Source organism: Oryzias latipes, chromosome 11, assembly GCF_053564925.1.
Source record: "Oryzias latipes strain Hd-rR chromosome 11, Olatipes_Hd-rR_3.1".
Classification (NCBI taxonomy): Eukaryota; Metazoa; Chordata; class Actinopteri; order Beloniformes; family Adrianichthyidae; genus Oryzias; species Oryzias latipes.
The window spans coordinates 25,960,144-25,967,993 of record NC_136247.1 but is presented as its reverse complement, the minus strand read 5'-3'; the positions used below and the strand labels follow the sequence as shown (position 1 = coordinate 25,967,993).

Genomic DNA, 7,850 nt, shown 5'->3' with positions numbered 1-7,850 from the left:
TCTGTATCTTCTGCTGTGATGAAGGACAGCTGTCAGTCATCCAGTCTTCAACTCTCAGGACTATAAAGTCTCCCAGAGCACTGGAGCATGGAGCTGCTGATGCAAAGTGTTTCTATGGAAATGCAACCACTGACTCCAACAGGAACATGGATCTCTGTCATCAGGATTCACACCAATGGATCAATCAATCATTCCAGATGGGATTCAAAAATATTGATTTATGCTCAAATATAATATTCGTTTTTCACTACTAGTACGTATTAGAAAACCTTTATATCTGCAAAATTAGAACTTAAGTAGAAATTAAGCTAAAACCTGAAAAAAATAAAAACTTGTATTATTATTTCAGTAATAACCTTTTTCACATCAATCCGTTGTGTTTTCCAGTCAGATTGTGTTGAGTTTGTTGTGTTCAAAGTCAGAGAGCGTGTCTCTCTGCAGTCAGAGGTTTTTGTACGACGACTCAGTTAGTTTGTATCACTGTGGTGGACTTTTGGTGGAGGAACCAGACTGGAGGTTGATTGTAAGTAATTTATTTGCAATTTACATCCATGTTTTAACAAAAAGTGTTTTTTTTAAGTACCATAAACTAATATTTGTCTACTTGTATGATTTTCACAGATTTAGTTTATTCATATATTGCAGGAAACATTCACAGATGCAGATAAACGTGATTCCATTTGAAAATCATTTGTCAGTAATCTGTCGACAAAGGTGAATTTATAGTTTTACAAGTATAGGGAACTGTAAAAATATAATTGTGTGAGTTTTAAAACATCTCAAAATACTCATAGGTGAGAATTTTGAAGTAATCAAAAAAATAAAGTAAACAAGACGTATCAACCTCAAATTGTTGCTTTTATTCTCATCTCATGTCAGAATCTGTGAACTCTGTTAGATATCTTTAACATTTAACAATCTGCTAAAGAATATGTTAGACCGCATTTTGAAAATATTCTTTTAAAAAAAATGATTCTGTTTATTTCTCACCAAAGAAATAAACAAATGTGAAAAAAAAATGTTTTTTTTCAGTTGGGTTGTTTTAAGTTAAGTGCAGTAAGTTTATATCTTAAAGATCCTTTTCTTATTTTACGTTGAGACTGAAACCTGTTTGTTGATGTGGTTCATTGGTGAAGCTCATCTGTTGCCATGGTTACAGCACCTAAAGAAGGAAGTGAAAGATTGAAAAAAGTGTTAAACTAACTGAAGAAATAAAGCAGCATTTTGCTGCAGGAAGAGTTTCTGTTCTCTTTGGATGATTTCTCATGAACTTGTTTGTGTCTCCTCATGCAGTGGGTCATGTTCCCCCCAAGCTGACAGTGCTGTCCCCCTCCATGCATGAGGGGAAGGCCACACTCCTGTGTCTGGCCAACAATGGCTTCCCTTCAGGCTGGACTCTGTCCTGGAAGGTGGGCGGCAGCAGCATCAGCAGCAGCTGGGAGGAGAGCAGGAGCCCCGGGGTGCTGCAGAAGGACGGCCTCTACAGCTGGAGCAGCACCCTGAGGCTCCCTGCAGACCAGTGGGAGAAGCTGGACTCTGTGACCTGTGAGGCCACCCAGGACTCCCAGACTCCAGTCCCAGAGACTCTGTGGAGAAACCAGTGTTCCTAGTCACCACCTGACTGACTGGAACAATATTATTGTGTTTTTGCTTTTACTGAGATTTCAGCTGCATTGATGTGTTTTTAATCTTCTTTCTTTGTGTGTTATAAAAACATTTTTATTAGATGTTACTTGTTTAATGCATTTTGAAAAATAAAAAATACTCTTCAAAGTTGTTTCATTTGGGTTTTCTAACAAATATATACATTTTAATTTTCATAAATGGTAAAATAAATTTAAAGGGCAATAATCCATCCATGCATTCAGGGTCATAAACAATTTGTTGCCCTAAACAAGATTTTCTATGTTGCCTCTTTGCCTCACAGTAAACTCCACTGTCAGTAAACGTAATAAATTTGTGTCAGACATTTGTGTGTCTTAATAATTCAATAGCACATGACAACACCTAAAAACAATAAAAGAAACAAAAACAAAAAATAAAACTTTTTTCATCAATTAATAATACAATATAAACAGCTTAAATTAATAAATAAAACAAGTGACATTTTTATAAATAAAATATTGCACAGCTGAGCTGGAGATGACTGGAGCAGCATAGGAACCAGAAAGTTTTGGACTTGTTGACGTTTTGAGTGAATCTCAGCTAGAAGGAAACAACAACTTAATAGTCTTAGTTATGCAGATCATTTCATGTGGTTTATTCTTTTCTTATTAAGACCTAATAAAAACCAACTAGTCCTAGTGTCCTTTCTGGTTCCCCCTGGATGTACAGCGTCCTTCACATCCTTCTATTCTATCTCTGCTACTGGCCGGTCCTGCATGCATCTACTAAACCTGCTATGTAAATGTTGGCATCACTGCATTGATGGAGTCCATCCAGTTACTGTCAGGTGAAGGTGGACTACAGTCTAGACAGTTTGTCAGTCCATCACAGAAACACACAAAAACACACAACAACACACTCACATCCACACGTAAGGGTCAATGTAGACTCACCAATTAACCAACTTTTATTTATTTATTTGAACTGAGGGAGAGAGTTTGTCTATGTGGAGAAAACCATCATCTGCATGAGGAGAACATGCAAACTCCATATAGAAAGAACCCGGCTGGGATTTGAACCAAAACCTCCTTACTGTGAAATGAGAGTGCCAACCGCTACACCACTGTGCGGACCATTGATTAAGTTATATGGATGTAACCCTTGTGCCATCCTAGGCACGTTAACATTGGGAGTTGGGTCATCTAGACCCACTAGACAGAGCTCTGAACCTTTTTTCTTCAATGATTTGTAATCTTCACTGGTGTCCATGGATTACATGAAATCTTTCCACCTTTATCCACCTTTGTCATGGTAGGGAGAACACCTCAATGTAAGGGTGGGGTCAACTAAGATAGCACAAGGGTTAATTGAAATAAAGAGTTTATCAAAAATACAATCTCTGAAGTTTCTTTCATCTCCATGAACCCAAATTATATTTTTCCTGTGATCTTTTGCAAAAAATAAAACTGCATTTGTTTTAATTATTAATCATTAAAAAATATATAAACAGTTCTGTTTGTTCCTGCCTTCAATCAAGATAAGTTTTGTATATATGTTGTAATAAAAGTGTGTAATAAATGAAGAAATGAGCCTCAAACACAAATGAAGAGAAGGACGTTCTTCTGCTTTTGAAGCTTTTCAATCTTCCTCCAATGAAATATGTCACTAAAGTGAATGAAGTCCTCACTGTTTTATAAATATTATTCCATATTTTTACCTGATAAATTAATACAGACACTTTGATGGAATGTAAAGTAGTGATTGTACAGTTTGTAGATCGCTGTAAATGTTTGTCTCCTGAAAAAACACAAACATCAATGTCTGAACCTCTGGTATCAAAGTAAAAATAATGTCTAAATTGTTATAAGCATTTTTTTCTTCTGGCAGATTCATTGAGGTTGAAAGATTTGAGAATTAATAGAAAAATCCATTATTTTTCTATTAAAATAGAGAAGACATGGATATGATATTTTGTAAAAGGCAAATAAAATGCTTTCATTTTTTTAAAACCAAAAATCAAATCAAATTTGAAAAAAAAATTTCTTTTTTATGAACTAAATTATCAATAAAACACATTTGCACCAAGAGGTTGAGAGCAGTTGTTCATTCAGATCAGTTCCTCTTTAGCTGAAAGAGGTTTTTGTACGACATTGTTTCACTGTGTGAACGGAAAGCTGCTGCTCTGCTGACAGTAATAAACTCCTGAATCTCCAGCCTGAACTCCACTGATGGTCAGAGTGAAATCACTGCCAGATCCACTTCCACGAAAACGATCAGAAACTCCAGACTGACGATTTGTTGCTAAATAAATCAGGAGTTTAGGAGCTTCCCCAGATTTCTGAAGATACCAGTGGAGCCAGCTACCAACACTTGAACTGGTTTGACATCTAATGGAGAAAGTTTCTCCTGGAACAACAGACTGAGATCCAGGAGTCTGAGTCAAAGTGATTTCACCTGATGAACCTGGAAAAAAGGAAAAACAGAAGAGTCATTGAGATGAATCCTGATGAAAGAAATCTAAGAATTGTGATGAAGTTTGTTTCCTGATGAATCCAAGTTTCCAGCAGAGAGTCTCACCCTGAACAAGGAGCTCCAGGACAGCCAGCAGCAGAGTCAGTGACATCCTCATTGTGCTGCAGGTGTGTCAGTGTCTCTGAAAGGTCTGGACAGCCACTGATCAACACTGAGCTCTTAACTGCTGGAAGCAGAGAGGCAGCACACATATGCAAACACACTGAGTCAGTCATCTGCAGCTGTTCTCAGCAGCTCTGGATGTTCAGCTTGGAATCTTTGGCCTACAGGAGCTGCAGCAGCACAACTCTGGAATAAAAACTCCACACTCAGTCACTTCTGATCACAGATTAGAATAATTATTTTAATTGAATTGTTGATAGGTTGGTTGAATTAATAGGTAGTTTGTCCTCTCCAGGTGGAGTATCTTGGGGTTTTGTTCATGATAGCAGGAAATTCAGAGAGATTGAATGCTGGATTTTAGTGTTGTCTGCTGTTATGCTGTTGTTGTGCTTGTCCATTTTGGTGTAAAGAGATCTGAGTCAGAAAGCAAAGCTCTCAATGTGCTGGTTAATCTTAGTTCCAATACTCACCTATGGTCATAACTTAAAGAACGAGGTCCTGAATACAAGCGGCTGAAATGAGCTTCCTCTGCAAGGCGGCTGGTGCTCCCTTTGAAAAATAGTGAAAACATGTAGAATTTGGCGATGGAATTCTCATGCAATGGTCATCCCCAGGCCCAGAATCCAGATTTCCACCCTTACTATGCATGCATGATGTATTTATTTTAAAATATTACCAGTTTTAAATTGTAATTAACCCTTGTGCTATCCTAGGCACTTTAAAATTGGAAATGGGGTCATCTAGACCCACTAGACAGTGCTCTGAAGTTTTTTCTTCAATGATTTATTATCTTCACTGGTGTCCATGGATTACATGAAATCTTTGCACCTTTGTCATGGTAGAGAAAACACGGGTGGGGTCATAGGATAGCACAAGGGTTAAGAGAGAGATGTGAGTTGCAGTCTCCCAAATGTTAAAAACATTCCCTTTTATTTATTCATTCTCTCTTCATTCATTCTTGGTGATGGTAGAGGCGTTGCTGCCAGTTCGCGCCTATGGTCCCTCTGACCATCACCGGGATCATTCTTGCACATTCATGCTGGTAGCCAGTGGCGTTAAGGGTCTTGCCCAAAGGCCCTCACTGGGTGATGTTAATTGTTCACCATTGATATGGTAATTGCCCCAGTACCATTGTTCATTCCTATCAAACCCTGGATTCTTCTGGTAGTCTCTCACCACCAACAGAGCTACCCAGCCGCTTTAGCCCGGTTATGATTAGGATAAATAAACTGACAAAACTGTATTGACTAATAAGGGAGCTAAGATCAGTTTCAAAGCAAAATGGGTCTATTTTTGCCATCCTATTTAGAGGAAACATCATCAGTAGGAAACATTGGAAAGATAATTCAGAACAAAAACTGATTAAATTTCAACTAAATAATTATAACACTTGTTCATGTCTGTAATGAGATTTAATATCAGTTGTGTTTTCCAGTCAGATTGTGTTGAGTTTGTTGTGTTCAAAGTCAGAGAGCGTGTCTCTCTGCAGTCAGAGGTTTTTGTACGACGACTCAGTTAGTTTGTATCACTGTGGTGGACTTTTGGTGGAGGAACCAGACTGGAGGTTGATTGTAAGTAAATTATTTTCAATTTCCATCCATTTTTTAACAAAAAGTGTTTCTATTAAACCATAAACTAACATTTGTCTATTCGTAAGATTTTCACAGATTTCGTTTTTTCATATAATGCAGGAAACATTCACAGATGCAGATAAACGTGATTCCATTTGAAAATCATTTGTCAGTAATTTGTCTGTAAAGGTGAATTTATAGTTTTCCAACATTTTTATATTCAGTTATAACATATGAACCAATAATTTTTGGTTATTTTTATAATTTTGTGTTGAGAAGAAAATGAAACCTCCTTGTTTTTAAGTTGTAATAATTCTCGAAACTAATTGATTTTTTGTAATTTTATAAAGTTTTTCGAGAATAAATTATAACTTTTTTTAAAGGAAAGCCTGAAAATATAATTGTGTGAATTTTTTAACATCTCAAAATACTCATAGGTCAGTATTGTGAAGTAATTATAAAAATTAAAGTAAACAAGACATATCAACGTCAAATTGTTAATTTTATTCTCATTCTCTTGTCAGAATCTGTGAACTCTGTTAGATATCTTTAACCTTTAATCATCTGCTCAAGCAAATGTTTGTCCATAGTTTAAGAACAATCCTTTAAGAAAATGATTCTGATTATTATTCACTTAAAAAAACACGGAATGTGAAAAACGTAATGTCTTTTTTCTTTGTCAGGTTTTTATAAGTTAAGTGAAGTAAGTTTATATCTTAAAGATCTTTTCCTTATTTTACGTTGAGACTGAAACCGGTTTGTTGATGTGGTTTACTGGTGAAGCTCATCTGTTGCCATGGTTACAGCACCTAAAGAAGGAAGTGAAAGATTGAAAAAAAGTGTTAAACTAACTGAAGAAATAAAGCAGCATTTTGCTGCAGGAAGAGTTTCTGTTCTCTTTGGATGATTTCTCATGAACTTGTTTGTGTCTCCTCATGCAGTGGGTCATGTTCCCCCCAAGCTGACAGTGCTGTCCCCCTCCATGCATGAGGGGAAGGCCACACTCCTGTGTCTGGCCAACAATGGCTTCCCTTCAGGCTGGACTCTGTCCTGGAAGGTGGGCGGCAGCAGCATCAGCAGCAGCTGGGAGGAGAGCAGGAGCCCCGGGGTGCTGCAGAAGGACGGCCTCTACAGCTGGAGCAGCACCCTGAGGCTCCCTGCAGACCAGTGGGAGAAGCTGGACTCTGTGACCTGTGAGGCCACCCAGGACTCCCAGACTCCAGTCCCAGAGACTCTGTGGAGAAACCAGTGTTCCTAGTCACCACCTGACTGACTGGAACAATATTATTGTGTTTTTGCTTTTACTAAGATTTCAGCTGCATTGATGTTTTAATCTTCTTTCTTTGTGTGCTATAAAAACATTTTTATTAGATGTTACTCTTTTTATACTTTCTGCAAATTAAAAATTACTCTTTAAAATTGTTTCGTTTGTAATTTCTTACAAACATACATTTTATTAAAAAATATACATTAATTAAATGGTAAAATAAATTTTGTGGGCACCAGTCTCTACCAGGGGTCACCAACGCAGTCTCCATGGTCGTCCATGAGAGCAACTTAAAGGGCCAGCAAGGCATGCTCTAAAAATTTCACAGATCATGAGGGAATTCAATATTACGACTGAGTATTAGAGGCACCAAAAAAAAAAAAAGTTTTTATCTCATGAGTTTAGGAGATAAAAACTTGTAAATTTATGAGAAAAAAACTCGTAAATTTGCGATAATAAGTGGAAGTTAGCATGCAGAGCAGCAGGTGAACGCCGCGCAGCAACAGAGCAGACCGACTAAACTCAGTTGAACAGGTGAGCTGCATGAGCTTGAACGTTCCAAATATCTGGAAGCTCATTTGTTTGATTTACAATTTATTAAAGTTTTATTTATTGATGGTTGGTTTGCAGGATCCCTGCAGCCCGATGAAGCCATCGGTGTCCCTGCAGCTGTCCACTTCAATCCTTTCTTCCTCCAGATCTCTACGTTTGTGTGACGCTTCCGTCTGAGGAGGAGCACTTTTTTGGCATTTTCAACGTTCTAATGCTAATAT

General features: G+C 37.5%; 1 pseudogene across 1 annotated transcript; it reads left to right on the top strand.

Annotated features, from left to right (window-relative positions):
* The first annotated feature begins 483 nt into the window (after positions 1 to 483).
* On the top strand, positions 484 to 1,773 carry LOC111948225 (Ig kappa-b4 chain C region pseudogene; annotated as a pseudogene). The gene is made up of 2 exons (XR_013659062.1): positions 484 to 523; positions 1,294 to 1,773. The product of XR_013659062.1 is annotated as an Ig kappa-b4 chain C region pseudogene (transcript).
* The last annotated feature ends 6,077 nt before the right edge of the window (positions 1,774 to 7,850 follow it).